The sequence below is a fragment of the Eptatretus burgeri genome, unplaced genomic scaffold (assembly GCF_056783735.1).
Source record: "Eptatretus burgeri isolate ZD-2024b unplaced genomic scaffold, Ebu_testis_v1 Ebu_testis_scaffold_3187, whole genome shotgun sequence".
In the NCBI taxonomy this organism is placed as follows: Eukaryota; Metazoa; Chordata; class Myxini; order Myxiniformes; family Myxinidae; genus Eptatretus; species Eptatretus burgeri.
The window spans coordinates 44,790-64,861 of record NW_028225137.1 but is presented as its reverse complement, the minus strand read 5'-3'; the positions used below and the strand labels follow the sequence as shown (position 1 = coordinate 64,861).

Below are 20,072 nucleotides of genomic sequence, written 5' to 3'. Positions count from 1 at the left end.
TCTCTCTCTCTCTCTCTCTCTCTCTCTCTCTCTCTCTCTCTCTCTCTCTCTCTCTCGCCCCTCTCTCTCTCTCTCTCTCTCTCTCTCTCTCTCTCTCTCTCTCTCTCTCTCTCTCTCTCTCTCTCTCTCTCTCTCTCTCTCTCTCTCTCTCTCTCTCTCTCTCTCTCTCTCTCTCTCTCTCTCTCTCTCTCTCTCTCTCTCTCTCTCTCTCTCTCTCTCTCTCTCTCTCTCTCTCTCTCTCTCTCTCTCTCTCTCTCTCTCTCTCTCTCTCTCTCTCTCTCTCTCTCTCTCGCCCCTCTCTCTCTCTCTCTCTCTCTCTCTCTCTCTCTCTCTCTCTCTCTCTCTCTCTCTCTCTCTCTCTCTCTCTCTCTCTCTCTCTCTCTCTCTCTCTCTCTCTCTCTCTCTCTCTCTCTCTCTCTCTCTCTCTCTCTCTCTCTCTCTCTCTCTCTCTCTCTCTCTCTCTCTCTCTCTCTCTCTCTCTCTCTCGCCCCTCTCTCTCTCTCTCTCTCTCTCTCTCTCTCTCTCTCTCTCTCTCTCTCTCTCTCTCTCTCTCTCTCTCTCTCTCTCTCTCTCTCTCTCTCTCTCTCTCTCTCTCTCTCTCTCTCTCTCTCTCTCTCTCTCTCTCTCTCTCTCTCTCTCTCTCTCTCTCTCTCTCTCTCTCTCTCTCTCTCTCTCTCTCTCTCTCTCTCTCTCTCTCTCTCTCTCTCTCTCTCTCTCTCTCTCTCTCTCTCTCTCTCTCTCTCTCTCTCTCTCTCTCTCTCTCTCTCTCTCTCTCTCTCTCTCTCTCTCTCTCTCTCTCTCTCTCTCTCTCTCTCTCTCTCTCTCTCTCTCTCTCTCTCTCTCTCTCTCTCTCTCTCTCGCCCTCTCTCTCTATCTCGCCCCCTCTCTCTCGCCCCCTCTCTCTCGCCCCCTCTCTCTCGCCCCCCTCTCTCTCGCCCCCCTCTCTCTCGCCCCCTCTCTCGCCCCCCTCTCTCTCGTCCCCCCCTCTCTCTGTAAATGTATTCACAAATGTCTACCAAGCACAACAATTAATTCAAACCTTGGGAAAAAACAGCTTTCAAACCCTTGGGAAACAGCTGTTTCCCTTGGGAAAATTCAAACCTTGGGATTAATTAATAATTTGAACAATTAATTTAAACCTTGGGAAAAACAGCTTTCAAACCTTGGGAAACAGCTGAAACGGATGAAGAACGATATCAAACCTTGTAAAGGCACATACTCAGGTCGCCAGCGTCGATTGTGACGTCATACCAAATGAAGAATAAGAAGAATTGTGACGTCAATCGTGCAAAAAATAATAATAATAATAAATAAACGTTCATTGTGACGTCATTTGTGGTGTCATAGCACCGTGTCTTGTCATTGATTAACAGGTAAATGGCGTAACTTGGGAACCGCTTATCCGATTAATATCAAACCTTGAAAAGGCACATCTGTGGGTCCCCAGCAATGTTCCTGGCAAGTTTCAATCAGATGGGAGTCAATCGCGAATAAATAAATAAATAAATAAACATTAATTGTGACGTCATTCGTGATGTCATAGCACCGTGTCCTGTTATTGGTCGACAGATAAATGGCCGTAACTTGGGAACCGCTCGTCCGATTCATTTCACACCTCGAAAAGGCACATCCGCGGGTCCCCAGCAATATTCCTGGCAAGTTTCAATCAGATCGGACCGTCAATCGTTCAAAAAAAAAAATAAACAAACAATTGTGACGTCATAACACCGTGTCTTGTCATTGGTTGACAGATAACTGGCCGTAACTTGGGAACCGTTCGTCCGATTGACATCAAACCTTGAAAAGGCACATCTGCGGGGCTCCGGCGATATTCCTGGCAAGTTTCAACCAGATCGGACCGGCGGTTGTCGAGAAACGGCGGTCGCAGACAACCAGACGGACACACACACACACACACACACACACACACACACACACACACACACACACACACACACACACACACACACACACACACACACACACACACACACACACACACACACACACACACACACACACACACACACACACACACACACACACACACACGTTGCTGGAATTATAGATAGATTACAAATTAATCTGCCACACTGCAATACATGGGATTTCAATTCGTCTCCATACATTGTCTGGCCAGGCCTGTGATTGAAACACTTCGTCATGAAAAAACAAAATTACAATAAAAACGATCTTTATACTGTAATTATATCAAATAATAAAAACGATATTTATCCTGTAATTACATCAAATAATAAAGATGATATTTATCCTGTAATTATATCAAATAATAAAAACGATATTTATCCTGTAATTACATCAAATAATAAAAACTATATTTATCCTGTAATTATATCAAATAATAAAACAATATTTATCCTGTAATTACATCAAAAAATAAAAACGATATTTATCCTGTAATTACATCAAAAAATAAAAACGATATTTATCCTGTAATTACATCAAATAATAAAAACAATATTTATCCTGAAATTACATCAAATAATAAAAACGATATTTATCCTGAAATTACATCAAATAATAAAAACGATATTTATCCTGTAATTGCATCAAAGAATAAAAACGATATTTATCCTGTAATTACATCAAGTTATCTGAGATATGATAAACCAACTTGGGCCTGTCTTGAGTTTCTCGTTCGGAGAACTTTTTGAACACCTCACGGACAAACAACTCGCTCATTACATTCGCGTCGAAATCAAAATGGCGGACATGCCATGACATTTAAATACCTTCGAGGTAATGAAACTTCATTACATTCCATTGTTTAATCGCCACTATTTCCACAGGAATGCCATGTACAGGATAGACAGTTTCGCATTGAACCAAATAATCGTATTTTCGTTGTTTAAAAGAAAAAAAAAACACAAACTCACGTTCGGTGGGTGAGGAACAAAACCTTTCCCTGAATATATGCGACGACGAGCCGCCATCTTCTGATCTTTTTTCGAGTTGATTTCGAAAGATATCAGGTGAAAAAAAAAAACGAGCCGTAGCTCCCCGGAGCTCTTCACCCTCGCTCTGTTTTCCACTTGAATGAGCCGGTATTGGTGAAACAGCGACTTTATTACGTCCACAACAGTTATTGTCTCCCGTGGTTACAGAAGGAAACATTCAACAAATAAACGTGTGAACACTGTGACGAACACAATAAAATTTATGACGTCATGAATGTGTGAAGCGATTTTGGACCGCCCACATTGACGTCTTTGTTGTATTTATTTACCTGGCAAAAATATATCAACAGATATAAAACGTGAAGTATGTCTTCTCTCTACAATAACGTGAAACATTGTAATTACTAGTGCGGGCCCGTAGGTACGCGCAATATCAAACTTTAATCAAATCAAATCAAACGATATCAACCCCCCTCTCTCATATGACGTCTCATATCAAACCCTCTCTCTCTATCTCTCTCTCGCCCCTCTGTAAATTGTGACGTCATATCAAATGACGAAGAAGAAGAATTGTGATGCCCCTCTCACTCGCCCCCCCCCTTTTCGTCCTCCTCTCTCGCCCCCCCTCTCTCTCTTCCCCTGTCTTGAATTGTGACGCCCCCTCTCTCTCGCCCCCCTCTCTCTCTTCCCCTGTCTTGAATTGTGACGCCCCCTCTCTCTCGCCTATCTATAATTATAGATAGATAATCTATATAACTCTCCTCTCCTCTATCGCCCTCTATCGCCCCCCTCTATCGCACCTCCTCTCTCTCCCCTCTCTTGAATTGACGCCCCCCTCTCTCTCACCCCTATCAAACACACAGACATTAACATTAATATTTGGACACACAGACATTAATATCAAACCTTGAAAAGGCACATTCGCGGGGCCCCGGCAATATCCCTGGCAAGTTTCAATCCGATCGGACCGGCGGTCGTCGAGAAACTGCGGTCGCATACAGACAGACAGACACACACAGAGATTTCTGGAATTATGGATCGATGCTGTTATTATTCTGAGATATCTTTGGGGAAAAATGGCATGATAAGGTGGAATGACACTTCAGCTGCGATATATACACCTTTCCAACACTGAAAAAAGCAATAAAATGGCCGTAACTTGGGAACCGCTCGTCCGATTCATATCAAACCTTGAAAAGGGACATCCGTGGGTCCCTGGCAATATTCCTGGCAAGTTTCAATCAGATCGGACCGGCAATCATCGAGAAACGGCGGTCGCAGACAGACACACACACACGGCAAGGTCCCCTCTCTCGCTCCCTCCTCTCTCTCCCTCTCTTGAATTGTGACGCCCCGTCTCTCTCTCGCCCCCTCTCTCTCGCCCCTCTCTCTCGCCCCCTCTCTCTCGCCCCCTCTCTCTTGCCCCCTCCTCTCTCGCCCCTCCTCTCTCGCTCCTCTCTCTGTTAATGTATTCACAAATGTCTACCAAGCACAACAATTAATTCAATCCTTGGGGAAAAAACAGCTTTCAAACCCTTGGGAAACAGCTGTTTCCCTTGGGAAAATTCAAACCTTGGGATTAATTAATTATTTGAACAATAAATTTAAACCTTGGGAAAAACAGCTTTCAAACCTTGGGAAACACTTGGGAAACAGCTGAAATGGATGAAGAATGATATCAAACCTTGAAAAGGCACAAACTCAGGTCCCCAGCATCGATTGTGACGTCATACCAAACGAAGAAGAAGAATTGTGACGTCAATCGTGCAAAAAAAAATAAATAATAATAATAAATGAACATTAATTGTGACGTCATTCATGATGTCATTGCACCATGTCTTGTCATTGGTTGACAGATAAACGGCCGAAACTTGGGAACCGCTTATCCAATTAATATCAAACCTTGAAAAGGCACATCCGCGGGTCTCCAGCAATATTCCTGGCAAGTTTCAATCAGATCGGACCGTCAATCGTTCAAAAAAATAACAATAATAAAAAATAAATAAATAAACAAACATTAATTGTGACGTCATTCATGATGTCATAGCACCGTGTCTTGTCATTGGTCGGCAGATAAATGGCCGTAACTTGGGAACCGCTCGTCCGATTGATATCAAACCTTGAAAAGGCACATCTGTGGGGCCCCGGCAGTATTCCTGGCAAGTTTCAATCGGACCGGCGGTCGTCGAGAAACTGCGGTCGCATACAGACAGACAGACAGACACACACGCACGCACAGAGATTGCTGAAATTATAGATTGATATTATATTGGATATATTATATTTGTAATGCAGGGTTTTCAAGTTGGCCATGTGACTCTTTTTATTTACTCCAATGCAGAACAAAAGGACCTAAAAATACATAATATTAATACACAGTTCCTAGATAATTACAGGACTTGTTTGAGGCAGACACTGACTAATTCTGGAGTAGTAGTAGTAGGCAGATAGACTACTTAATCCTGTCAGCACAACTGCTTGTCCGTAAAGCCATGTAGGCTCATGTAGAAATAATGAATACAAAATGAAATAACCTCTCGAAAACTACCTCTAAAATTCGAATAATAGTCAGCATAGTGCTTACCCTGACGGCTGCAATACGTAGTCACTATAAAACGACAGAAAAGGAATCTAAGTAAGTGCATGATCTCAAAGCACGTGTTCTCGAATCATGCAAACATGTGACGCAAAACTACGGAAAATACCCCTAAAACTATGTGAAAACACTAAAGAAACCAAAGCTACGAAAGCAATAGACACTAATCAAAATATGTATGTCCATTATAAGCTATAATAACAACTTACCGAGTAAACAGCCCCAAAGCACGGGCCAATATAACAATTGCTCCTGAAACGTTTTCTCAACGTAGCGGCTTGGTAACCACACGACGTAACGGCTTAGCAACCAGGACCTGGACGGTCCACAGGGAGCCCACCTGTGGGGTTGTGCGCCCTCACATATTATTATTATTATTATATATTATATTATTTGTATTTGGATTATATTATATTGGATAAATCTGCAATGAGAAAAAAAAAACTGCAAACTGAATAAATTATTCCTGGACACATAGGATCAACCTGCTTGTGGATCATATCTGGTCGACGTATTATTCATCTTCAATCAGTTTCTTCACATTTTATATCAAAACTGAATATGGCATTGGATTCCCCATATATGAAAACCTACAAAAGCACATTTCATTCAAGTTTCTACCTGTTTAGTCAAAAAAATATGAACATAAATACATTTCAGCCCGTCGTTAGTGGACATCTTTGATTTTTCAATTTTAAGGCATTCTCGGCCATTTTTGAGCTGGGCATACATAAGATTTGAGTTCAGCACCCTTCATTATTATTTTACCCCCTCAGCACCCTAAACATTATTTATCTTGAGATTTTGGTGGACAACCTATGTCCAAAATATTTTTCCTTTGCAGCACTAATATCAATCTATGCCAATGTGAGAGAAAAGTTGCATTGAATCAATATTTAGATCTGTGGAATTTGTCATATTGGCATCTCCGTTTCATTGTCCATCTACCCTACGTCACACGCTAGGACGTCATAACGTCGCTATGACGTCGTGAGGTGACGTAGGTTAGTATAACATCCGAGCAAAATATGAAGTCATACCACAGGTTGAGGTTGAGTGCGGGGTTGAGGAGATATTGAGTGCGAAGTTGAGGGATGTACTGTTGGAGATAGGGGTTGAGGGACAGGTTGAGTGAAGAGATGGGTGAAGGGAGGTGTTGAGGGATGGAGGGAGGGGCTGAGGGAGAGTAAAGGAGGAAGGCAGGGGTTGATGAGTGTTTGAGGGAGGGGTTGAGGGCAGGAGGGGAGAGAGGGAGGATGGGAGGGGTTGAAGGAGGGAGGAAGGTGGGGGGGGTTGAGGGAGGGAGGGATGGTTGATGGAAGGATGGGTTGAGTGAGAAGTTGGTAACTTTGTGAGGTTTTTTTTCTTGTGTGATTGAAAAATAATAGTGATAGTGCTGTATTCACCTTCATTTGCTAAAAATTATCGCCAACTATAGTATTTATTTTGTGGTCTTGTCTCGTTCAGATCCTGTCAGGTCAGGCAGTTTGTGGATACAGGAAAATCCCCAGTTTCTTTCATCTTGCAGACAGACAGACATCTTTCCAGCCTCCTTACCCTGACTGGGCCATAGTACAATAATATTGTGCATTAAAATGTACATGCAATCGGGATTTTCAAAATATGATATTCACCTTAAAATTAAATGATCAATTCTTTGAAGACACAGCCCCCTCCCGGAATTCAATTAATCAGCACCCCTCTCCCCTCCCGGAATTAAATACTTTATATATACCTATACCATAGCATGTACTATCGAGTGACTGGATGTGGAACATTCATCATTCGCCATAATTTATGGAGTGTAACATTTTAAGCATAAGTTGAGAACCACATAAAATCACAACTCATAGGGACAATTTCTGGCAGCAACACTTGTAACAAATTTAATAGTCAGCAGCTGAAGGGGGGTTGCAACCCCCCCTCTAGATCCGCCCCTGGCTGGTGTAACTTTGGCCGTGATCATTGCTGGTGTTGCTTTGGCCGCGATCATTGCTGGCACAGCTTTGGCCGCGATCATTGCTGGCACAGCTTTGGCCGCGATCATTGCTGGCACAGCTTTGGCCGCGATCATTGCTGGCACTGCTTTGGGTGCGATTATTGTTGGCACAGCAGTCGCAGTCTTCAATGCTGGTGTCGCAGTTGCTGCAATCATCGGTGCGTCCACAATCATTGCTGCCAATGCTGTAGCTGCGATCATAGCTACAAGCATCGCTGTCGCTTGGCTCGTTGCTGGCATTGCTGCTTCGTTTCACATTGTGGCCATCTGCTTCAATGAACTCACTCACATGGAGTTCCACTGGAGATGAAAACAAACAAAGGTGTTTTACAAATTCACCTGCAGCCATTTTTAATGTTCGCAAAGGAATATTTAAGCATTGTTAAATGCACTGTATTCTGTTTCGGAAGGCGAAGGCAGAAACACCCGATATGATACGACATGGCCAAGAGCTGAGGAGGAAAATTGGGATTCAGTTGACTTCAAATCCAGCTGAACACATCTGTGAGCCTCCCCAATAGGACATTATATAAGGTTCCCCTCTGGGCTTATTTATAGCTGTTTCAGGGAAATCGATAAGGTATATTGATATCTGTGAATGTATTATACTCATTCAGGTGTTATCCAGCACACCACTCATTTTGAAAGTCCGAAGGATAAAGATCTGATTGTTGAATCGTGACTTGCAAAGCAACAACAAAGGAAGAGCACCGAGAACAAACAGTCATTTACATCACAGATATTTCGTTTCCAGAAGCATTATGGAGATAATATTTACCTTCTTTTTGTGTGACTTCGTCAGTTCACACAGGATGTTCAATCCTTTTCCACACCACATTGTGTTGCTGCTGTCCTGGTGACCATTGCTGGCACTGTAATCACAGCTTTGGCCGCGATCATTGCTGGTATAGCTTTGGCCGTGATCATTGCTGGTATAGCTTTGGCCGTGATCATTGCTGGTATAGCTTTGGCTGCGATCATTGCTGGTATAGCTTTGGCCGTGACTATTGCTGGAATGGCTTTGGCCACGATTATTTCTGGCATGGCAGTCAGTCATCAATGCTGAAAATGCTGGTCCAGTCGTTGCTGCAATTATAGGTGCGGCCACAATCTGCTGCCCATGCTGTAGCTGCGATCATTGCCACTGTAGCTTGTGTTGCAAGCATCACTGTCACTCGAATCATTGCTGCTTCGTTTCTCCTTTGCATTGTGGCCATCTGCTTCAATGAACTCGCTCACATGGAGTTCCAATGGGGATGAAAATAAACAAAGGTGTTTTACAAATTTACCTGCAAACATTTTTAAAGTTCTCAAGGGAATATTTAAGCATTGTTAAATCCATTGTATTCTGTTTTGAAAGGCAAAGGCAGAAACACCCGATATGATACGAAGTGGCCAAGAGGTGAGGAGGCAAATTGGGATTCAGTTGACATTTCAAATCCAGCTGAACACATCTGTGAGCCTCCCCAATAGGACATTTTATAAGGTTCCCAGAAAGGCTTATTTCTAGCTGTTGTGGGGAAATAGATTAGGTATATTGATTTCTGTGAATGTATTGTACTCCTTCAGGTATTATCCACAACACTAATTTTGAAAGTCTGAAGGATAAAGATCTGATTGTTGAATCGTGACTTGCAAAAGAACAACAAAGTAAGAGCACCAAGAACAAACCGTCATTTACACCACAGATAATTCGTTTCCTGAAGCATTGTGGAGGTAAAATTTCCTTCTTTTTGTGTAACTTCATTAGTTCACACAGGATGTTCAATCCTTTTCCACACCACATTGTGTTGCTGCTGTCCTGGCGACCATTGCTGGCGCTGTGATCATAGCTTTGGCTGCGATCATTGCTGGTGTAGCTTTTGCCGCAATCATTGCTGGTGTAATTTTGGCCGCGATAATTGCTGGTGTAGTTTTGGCCGCGATAATTGCTGGTGTAGCTTTGGCCGCGATAATTGCTGGTGTAGTTTGGCCGCGATAATTGCTGGTGTAGTTTGGCCGCGATAATTGCTGGTGTAGCTTTGGCCACGATAATTGCTGGTGTAGCTTTGGCCACGACCATTGCTGGTGTAGCTTTGGCCACGACCATTGCTGGTGTAGCTTTGGCCACGACCATTGCTGGTGTAGCTTTGGCCACGACCATTGCTGGTGTAGCTTTGGCCACGACCATTGCTGGTGTAGTTTTGGCCGCGATCATTGCTGTCACAGCAGTCAGTCATCAATGCTGAAAATGCTGGTGCAGGAGTTGCTGCAATCATAGGTGCGGCCACAATCATTGCTGCCCATGCTGTGGCTGGGATCATTGCAACTGTAGCTTGTGTTGCAAGCATCGCTGTCACTTGGATCATTGCTGCTTCGTTTCTCCTTTGCATTGTGGCCATCTGCTTGAATGTACTCTCACATGGAGTTCCACTGGGGATGAAAATGAACCAAGGTGATTTACAAATTCACCTGCAGCCATTTTTAATCCTCTCACAGGAATATTTAAGCATTGTTAAATACACTGTATTCTCTTTCGAAAGTCAAAGTCAAAGGCAGAAACACCCGTTATGATATGACATGGCCAAGAGGTGAGGAGGCAAATTGGGATTCAGTTAACATTTCAAATCCAGCTGAACACATCTGTGAGCCTCCCCTATAGGACATTTTATAAGGTTCCCGTATTGCTTTATTTGTAGCTGTTGTCGGGTTTGTTTCCACAATGGATGCTCATTTTTTAATCTCATCCCAGTGTCTCAGACACCTTGGAGTACTAAACCACGATGTAGGTGTTTGGTTTTTTTTTTCTTTTTTTTCCTCATTTCTTCTTTCTGCAATCCCAATTTCTGAGCCGTATCTCAGAGCAGTTTGGGACTTTTAAATTTTGCAACAATAATGTGAATAGAAAATATGCGGGGTTTATTTTATTGACCTTGATCTTCCTTTTAAGGTTGTGACCTAATTATATACATTTTTCACCATAATTTGACAGGTTTACAATCTGCATGAATTGACAATACATACTTCATGTATAAATATGGTTTTGTCTCATCCAGCATCATCAGACAATTCACAATGTTTGACATTTGACAACACAGCATCATCATTTTAGTTAGGGAGCTAGCACAGTTTCATTTACACTTTTGGGAACAAAAGGTTTGATGGTCTCATTCTGTCAAGAGTACATGGGGGATGAATGAAACCCATTTCTTAAGTATGGCATTCCCGGCCTTGAGGGGAGGCAGGGTCTCAAACACCCCAAAAATGTGACATTCATTTACACTTTTGAGAACAACGCTGATATTCACACTGATGACACCCCTCATATCACTAGTTAGAAATATACAACTTAAGAAACAATATTTCCAGGGGTTTGCACTTAAGAAGGGCTCCAGTGGGGGTCCAAAAAGGGTCTCGATTACACTTTTGAGAACAAAGCTGAAATTGATACTGAAATATCCCCTCATCACTTGTCACAAAAATGTAACTTAAGAAAGGATAATCCCTGGCGTTTCGGCTTAAGAAGGGTTCAAACGGATGAACAAGGGTCATAACTCTTCATAGCCAAGAGAGACAAGGAGTAGACAATTATGAGCTTGATAATATAATATAATTTATTGTGAAACATACAGGAGGAAACAGTAAAATAAAGGTAACAAGCATCAATTCTCGGCTTGGGTGCCCTTGCTTTGTCTCACAATTACAGCACTTTAGTTCCAATTTATGTTCAAGTCTCACAAATAATAACTTCAGCAAGGATTTTACTTGTAAGTGCCATATTCACCTGTGCTACATCAAAGTAGAATGACATTACTGACATATCTTCATCCTGGCATAGCACAATGAAATTGATGCGTCTTCCATTGCAAATAAACAATACTCTTCATCCATTGATATTACTATGCTTTTTTAACAGATGGGTGGCTATAGGATTGAACAATAGCTAAAGAAGCCGATTTAGTCATATTCATCATCAGTTTGGTTGTCTGCGTCACTGTCATTGTCATCTTTGTCAGAATCAGGGTCAGTCGGCCTTGTGTCATCATCGTCGCTGAGATACCGGGATTTAGAGGAACTCTGTCGGGCATCTGGAGGCCTGTGAACCACACAGTTTGGTAGGAATTGTCCATCAGTTCCCATCCTTGTTGAGGATCTTTGGGGACAGCGTTGTTGCAGGCTGCGTGCCATGTCATTGCATCAAAGTTGTTGCGATTGATCTTCTGCTGGATGACATTCTCGCATGGTGGGATGCTGCGAGCATCTACACCCTTGAGTCTTGCAAATGGCTGCTTACCCTTCTTCGGTCCCAATGATTTTTAAAATACCATAAATCTGTGCTTGTTCAGTGGCATTGTCTTTTTCGCACCGTACAATTTCGCAGTGTACTCATCAAGAATGTTGCAAGTTGCTTCGTCTACTTGCTCTGCTGCCAATGCAGAGAAAGCATCCAGGAAGGAATCGTTCTCTTCAGCAATTTTCAGAGGATGTTTTTCCCCTTCCTTATGAAGGATGAGGTGTAGTCGCATCCTGTGAATGCATGGAAGCCTGCCAGGGCTTTGCATAGGCTGGGTCCAATCTTGCTTGCAATGGCAGAGGTCAATGTAACGCCTGTTACCCTGCCCAAAGGTGCCGACATCCATCCATATCTTGGTGTTCACGTGATGGGAATGGTGTAGAAGAATAACTGCTATGTCAGTGGCTCTGACAACTATGTCACCTGGTTGTTGGCTACAAGAAACTGCATCAATGGCATGAAGGCATATCCTTGTATCAGCCTCTGGGTGATTGCATTCCAAGCAAGGAACAGGCATTACATCAACCATCCCACTGGCTCCTCTGAACCGCAAAGATTGTATGTCGACCCCAACATACAACTCCCTGCCATCCAGGCTAGCTGAATGCCACTGTTCAGCCCAAACTTTCACCAGAAAGCAGGGTAATTGCTGTTTGAAAGATGTCGACTTCAGTGCCTTCTCAATATTCCGCAGTCGAATCTGTTCGTGTCCTGTGATGTGATCGACGGAGTCTTCTGCACCACGGCGTTCGCGCTTGTTATCCTTTATTGAGGGTTCCTTGTAAGTGTCGAAGAGGATGTCAACCCGTTTTGAGGGATGCGAAAGGACTGCATGCAGCAAGTAACGTGAAAATCCACCATGCGTCGGAGGTAGATTTGGTGGAAAGCAGTGAAGAAGAAAGTTGCCATCTATTACAGTAGCTTTCACTTTTGTTGGCGAACCATGCACTGCTACCCTGCTCTCAAGGACTCCGAAGAGATCACTCTTGGTTCCATGGGCCATTGTAACCAGGGTGCCATCTGTTCTACACATTGTTAGAGGAACCGGAGTCAATGGGTATGTGAGGAGGTATTCAAAGTCTACTTGCGTTTTCGCAGCTATGATGGCAATCCGTCCAAACAGGTCTCTTGTGCACCTAAGTTCTTGTACGATCGGGTTACTTGTCTTGTTTTTTGCTCCTTGGTCTGCAAAAGTCTTCAAGCGGTTCTGAGTGATAGCTTTCTCAAATTTAGCGGTATCATCTGCGCACTCTGACACGAAGCATCATGTTTTTCTCTACCTTTTTCTTCCACACCGAGTAAGGAATCGATGTTCTCATTGGTTGCAGCTTTCCCTGTCTGGATGTTTACAAGGGACTCTGATTCGAGATTGGAGGGATTGGCAAACCCTTCGATGGCCTTTCTCAGGTTGCCCAGGTCCTTATTGTCCTGTGAAATGTGGCTTGGGGTCAGCTCAGCCTGTGTGTCACTGGTTATATTCATTCCAGCCATTTTAAGCATGGTGCTAATGAATGCTGCTCTGGCACTCTTGGTCGCACTCTTGGTCGCACTCCACCGCAGACGGGCTGAGAAGTTATTAGTGGCGTCTGTGTACCCTGTCATCCTTGATGCTGCATCAGCATTTACCGTCTGCTCTCGAGTGAGATCTACCGGTACCCTGCTGAACTGATTGTCCGTTCGACGAATGCTAAACAGACCAGTGACTAGCATCTCCTTCGGGCCTGGGTGAGTTGTAATGTTCATCAAATCAAGCTGATGCTTCGACATCCACCTTGCATAGTTTTGGCGATTGGTCCCGAAGAAAATGTCAGTAGTCTGCGTTAAGGGCCCAAGTGTACAGGTCAACATTTGACTCTCAGATGGCTCTATCGATGATGTGATCGAGGTTCACTCTCTGGATGTACTTGCTGCATGTAAAACCTGGCAGGTCAGGTCAGGTATGGGAGCATGTGCCAGAACAGCGCGTCGCTGCATCCACTTTCCGCCGGTACTCCAGGGGCCTCCGTCTGGCCATCCCCCAGGCAGATGCCAGACCCATCCCCATCTCCTTGAGATGATGGTCAACCTGCTGCAACCATGAGGCACGTGGTCGGCCCACTGGCCTCCTCCACTCATGAGACTCCCTCGCTGAGAGAATCTGGTGAGCAGGATCAGCGTCAGGAAAACGAGCCACATGTCCATACAGCCGCAGCTGACGCTCACGTACTATGCAGGTAACAAATCTCATCCGAGTCTCTCTCAGCAACCGCTCGTTGGAAACAAAATCCGACCAGCGATAGCCAAGGATTCTCCGAAGAGACCTGGTACCAAAGGAATTAAGTCTCCGTCTCAGATCCTTGGTCAAAGTCCAAGTCTCGCACCCATAGAGCAAGACTGGAAGTACCAAGGACCTGAAGACTCGGACTTTCGTCCTCCCGCACAGGTTCCGGCAGCGCCACACCCCATGATCCAGTGAATCCATGACTCCCCAGGCCCGACCCAGACGTCTATTGACCTCCGGCTCACAACCTGCGGAGACATGAATATCACTGCCAAGGTAAGTGAATCTATCCACGACCTCAACATCCTCACCACAAACAGACACAGACAGGACAGCAGCATCCAAGATGTCACCGAAAGCCTGGATCTTAGTTTTGACCCAAGAAATCCGTAATCCCAACGGCTCCGACTCCTCATTCAGCACCTCGAGGGCCCCCAAGAGAGGATGTCTAAAGTCTCCGCAAAAGATGACTGCATCATCTGCAAAATCAAGGTCCGAGATCTTGACATTGCCAAACGATGCACCGCAACTTGATCTCTCCGACATCCTCCCAAAAATCCAGTCCATACAAGTGCTGAAAAGTGTGGGGGCAAGTACACATCCTTGACGAACTCCAGCAACAACTGGAAATAAGTCAGAGATGGTACCACCACACTTCACAGCACTCTCAGTACCAGAGTAGAGTTCAGACATCAGATCAATCAGTTTCGGTGGCACCCCACGAAGACCAAGAATCCTCCAGAGGACATCCCGATTCACTGAATCGAACGCTTTACAGAGATCAACATAGGCTGCAAGCAGCCCCTGCCGAAACTCTCGTCTGCGTTCGGTGAGGACACGAAGTGCAAGGATACGGTCAATCGTTGACCTCTTTGGTGTAAAGCCTGACTGCTCTGGACGCTGGTGCTCAAGCAGATGGTGGCGAACCCTATCAAGAATTATCCGAGCAAAGACCTTGCCCGGCACTGAGAGCAGCGTCACCCCTCGGTAGTTGTTGCAGTCTTGGCGATCACCCTTCCCTTTCCAGAGAGGGACAACAAGGCCCCTCTTCCAGTCAGTTGGGATGATGCCTGTGTTCCAGGCAGAGCACAAAACTGCATGCAACGACACGAGTGCAGCATTTCCACCAGCCTTGAGAAGTTCAGCATGGATGCCACAGATCCCTGGAGCTTTGCCCCATTTCAACTGGTTCACCGCAGCCTGTGTTTCCACAAGCGATGGTGGACCACAGTTGATTCGAGGGTCAGCAACAGGGATTGTAACACCCTTGACGTCCAACTCGACAGCTGGGGGATCAGCCTGGTACAACCGCTCAAAGTAACCGGCCCAGCGGGCCTTCACTTCAGACTCCTCTGTCAAGAGCCTACCACTCTCTGCTCGAACTGCAGTGCTCCGAGGGATGGGCTTGGATGAACGTAATGCGCGAATTCCCCTGTAAGCGGGACGAGAATCACCTGTCCACAGGTGATGCTCTACCCCCTCACAGATTCCTCGCACATAGGCCTCCTTGTCCACCCTCAGTGCACGTACAGTTTTACGCCTCAGCTCCCTGAACAGCTCAGCTCTGCCATTCAGCCTGGCCCTGCGACTCTGGTCAATGGTATCCAGTGTCCCTTGAGAGACAAAATTCTTCTTTGCCCTGCGGTGAACTCCAAGGCATCCACCGGCAACATCAAGGATGGTGGTGTTGAAGGTGCTCCACAACTCTTCAGGACCCCCCCAAAGCACCCAGACCCCCCAAGTGTCCACTCAGCCTGTTCGCAAACTCCTCAGCTACTCTCTCATCCCTGAGCTTGGCAACATCCAGCCTAGGCTGGGATGGTACCATTCTCCATGATTTAAGGTGCAGCTTTAGAGTTGCTACAACAAGCCTGTGGTCAGTATTGAGGAACTGAGCACTCCGGTAGACCCTGCAGTTCTGGATCATCCTCCAACGACCGTCAATGAGGACATGGTCAATCTCCTTTGCCACACCGCCAGCGTTGGAATACCAAGTCCAGCGATGAGCTTGCGGGCGCTGAAACCATGAACCAGCCACCCTAAGTCCATGACTTCTTGCAAAGTCAAGGAACTTAGTGCTATTCTGGTTCATAGTTCCTGACCCATAGGGACCAACACACACCTCATAACCATCCCTATCAGTTCCAGTCGATGCATTGAAATCCCCCAAGACTAGAAGTGTATCTCGTCTGGGGCACTGATCAACCACAGACTCGAGTGTGGCGTAGAATGCATCCTTCACGGTGAGATCACTCGCCTCAGTCGGAGCATAAATAGAGACCAGGGAAATGACACCTAAGGAGTGGCGAATCCTTAATCTCATAATACGCTCGTTGACCGGTGTTACCTCAATTATCATTGGGGTCAGCTTATTGGACCCAGCTACAGCAACTCCTTGAGTATGGTAACCATCAGAGCGACCAGACCAATAGTAGGTGTAACCTCCCACCATTATCTCGCCGCAATCCGGTCTCCGAACCTCAGAGAGAGCTGCAATCCCGATGTCCAAACGCTTGAGCTCAGATGATAACAGAGACAGGTGATCATCCTCTCTTAGGGATAGGACATTCCAGGCACCCACCCGAAGGGACCGCCTCAGGTTAACCCAAGGAGACCGCCATCTGGTGGACGACACCTCAGCACCACTCCGACACACTCTCCCGCAATCTGATCCAGGGATGTTACCCCGTGGTTTCCCTCCTATCAAAGATTGGGGGTCCCGAAGGCTTTGCCCCAATCCTGTCATCCGGTGAGCTGCCCTGCGAAGAGAAGCTGCACAGGAGGTACTCCCACGGAGTGGGTTTTCAGATTTTTTTGCGTTTTTGCGTTTTGCGGAATGAAGCGTTTTACGGTGGCCGGAGTGCAAATCCTGCCACCAACCTCCTAATAAGAAGTAACCCTACTGCAGGAGGACGTCCGCAGACACAGTTGGGCACTAGATATGGATGGCCGTTGGCTCACAAGGAGCTCCTCCGCCCTTTGACAGGTTTTGTTTTTAATCCTGCTGGGTGTCCATATCCAAACACCCTCCTCACCAGAAAACCTGGTGGGGGAGACGGTTTAGTCGCCGACAACCCGACCATGGAACAGGTTAGTACAGGTTTACATGGTACCTGTAGCAGGTCACAGATCGAACCTGACCTGACACAGAGGTCAGGTTCGATCTGTTGGTCTGGCAGTTGGTCCATGTTTGCCATCCAAGGTTGATTGAGTGTAGCGAGAGTATTCGTCGAAGAGCATGATGAATGACGATGCAGTGCACAGCTGGTCTCGAGCTTCCTTTTTGTCCAACGTCGATGCTTTGATCAGTGCACTTACTGTGTCCATGTCATGGTATGTGCTGCAGAATTGGTGAAAGTGCAGTGTTTCAAAAGCCAGTGCCAGCATTGGATGGAGCCTCTTACAGCGGTTGAAATTATTACATTCTGCGATACCATTCAAGGAGCCAGGTGCGAGGACTTCAGCTTCATCTGACATATCTGCCGTGCCAGATTATTTGATGACCTTTCCGATGGCTTTGAAGAGGCACATCTGGAGATGAAAGGCTCCGAACATAATGAAGATGTCGAATCTGGGGCGTTCTGTGACTTGGATCTTCATGGCCCTGTTAGCAACATCAAGGTCATATGTTACTCCACCATACGGCTGTCCGCACTCCTGAGCACACTTTTGGGTGATGGACAGTGTTTCTGCAACTACATCATTGTTAGTTGGTGAGCGATCAATATTTGGGAAGTCCAGAACCACTTGCTTTGGGAGATGGTCCACATAGTTCCAAGCATTGAACCCAGTCCACATAGGAATGCTTTCCATTCCGAGCGCATGCGTTACCATCCAAAATAAATCAAGCTTTCTTGATGGAATGGAAAGATCTGTACTGGTACCCTGAAAGTCTTTGTTTGCGAAAGAGAAATCGTCTATTCGTGGCTTCTTCCTGTAAGGAGCTAGGGCTAAATCCGGAACATCCAATTTCCTCCTCTTCCTCTTCCCATCCAACAATGGCAAAGGTCTATCTGTTGCTTGATCTTCGGTTACGTCTCCATCTCGGCCAGCGGTTCCCAAACTTTTCCAGTACGTGACCCCTTTCAGTAGTACCAAAAACATACTATGACCCCCAACTTTATCAGCCTTCTCATTTGAATCAATCTCATGAAAATAGTGTCTGAACTCTTCTTGGAGGTTTGATAAGTGTTCCTTGATCTCTTGCTGCAGCTCCTCTGCAAGTGGTTCTTCACCGACGACCTCAGTCAGACGTTGGAAGGAAGCTACATTTCCCCTCTCGACTTTCCTCTCCCAAAGGGCTAGCTTGTCGAGGAAAGCCTTGATGGCATTGGTGTGCATTATGATGGTGGTATCTGGGCCCTGTAGTTGTCGGTTGAGTCCATTCAAAGCTTCGAACACGTCTGCCAAGTAGGCAAGACTACACTTAAACGGCACTCGAATGTCCTTTAACAACTGCTCCGTCTTCTTCCCTTGAGCTGCCAGAAATACCTGCAATTCATCAAAGAGCTCAAATACACGGGTGAAAACATTGCCCTTTGACAGCCAACGAACAGATGTGCAGAAGAGGAGGTCTTGGTGGGCAGATTCCATGTCTTGGCACAACTGACGAAACAGCCTGGTGTTGAGTGCCCCTCATTTGATATGGTTGACGATGCGGATCACAGTTTCCAAGGTGACTTTGAGAGCAGCAGGGAGCATCTTAGAGGTAAGAGCCTCACGGTGGATCAGGCAGTGTTGTAATGACATCCGGGTTCTTCTTGACCAGAGTCACAAATCCTGACTTGGAGCCGAGCATGCTGGGAGCTCCGTCCGTGCAGACACCAACCAACTTTGCCCACGAGAGCTTTTCCTCTTGGAAGAAGTTGGAGATCATGTTCATGACATATTCAGCCTTTGTAGTTGTTATCAGTGGGCTGCAGAAGAGGAACTCCTCCTCCACCTGATTTTCCGAGATGAACCGAGCATAAACCAAAAGATGTGGAAGCTGTGCGATGTCTGTGGACTCATCAAGTTGGATGGCGAAGAAGGGAGAGAGTCGGATTTTCTCCATCACCTGAAGCTTGATGTCCTGGGACATGTCATAGATGCGCTGCTTAACTGTGTTGTCCGAGAGACTTATCTGATTAAGCTTGTTGACACAGTTCTGATCGAGGACAAGACGAGCAGCCTCTATCATGCAAGGTTTAACGAGCGTCTCTCCAATCGTGTGTGGCTTCTGCTTCGCGATAAGAAGGGAGATCTTGTACGAGGCCTCGACGATCTTGCTGTGTTGAAAGAGAACTCCTGTTCCATGATTCAATCGCGACCGCTTGAGCTGGTGTTCTTTGATTTTGAAGTAGGCAAAATCCTTGCTGACCAGTTTCGGATGAACCTTGGCGAGGTGCTCCTTCAGCTTGAAGGGCTTCAGGCTCTCGTTAGCAAGTGTCTTCTTGCAGATGACACACTGTGGCAACTGCACGCCGTTGTTCACGATAGATGAGAAGCCAAAGTTGAGAAAACTCTCATTGTATGTGCGTTTCTTCACCATCTGCAAAACAAAATATCAAGCATTAGGAACGTAAATAGTTGTACGACAAAACCTAAATATATAAAAAAAAAATCCCTAAATATCATTAAAAAAATTCCTCAAAATCTTGGACCCTCCATGACCCCCAGAAAAAGGCTCATGACCCATTTGGGGGTCATGACCCGCAGTTTGGGAACCGCTGATCTAGGCCTACTGCTTCCTGTGGCGCTGAGGCTGGAGTGCTCTGAGCCTGATACATAATACCCATCGTATCGTGGAGCGTGTCGGTACCTGACAGTGTGTGTGTTAATTCATCGTAGTTGTCAAAAGCAAGTCCACAAGGTACTCCAGGAACTGAACCAGCAGGACAGTTCAGCTTTCGGTCAAAGATGGCATAGGTTAGGTCTGTCTCAATTTCCTCAATGGCGTGGTAGTTAAGCGAATGCTCCATCCGATTCAGCATTGTGGGAATCTTCTTGCTTCCAATCAGTGACTTCAAGGACAAACCCATCAGGAT

The 20,072-nt window shown here is 45.6% G+C and overlaps 1 pseudogene; it reads right to left on the bottom strand.

Annotated features, from left to right (window-relative positions):
• Positions 1–16,878: 16,878 nt before the first annotated feature.
• Positions 16,879–19,590, bottom strand: LOC147006327 (protein FAM200C-like; annotated as a pseudogene).
• Positions 19,591–20,072: the final 482 nt, after the last annotated feature.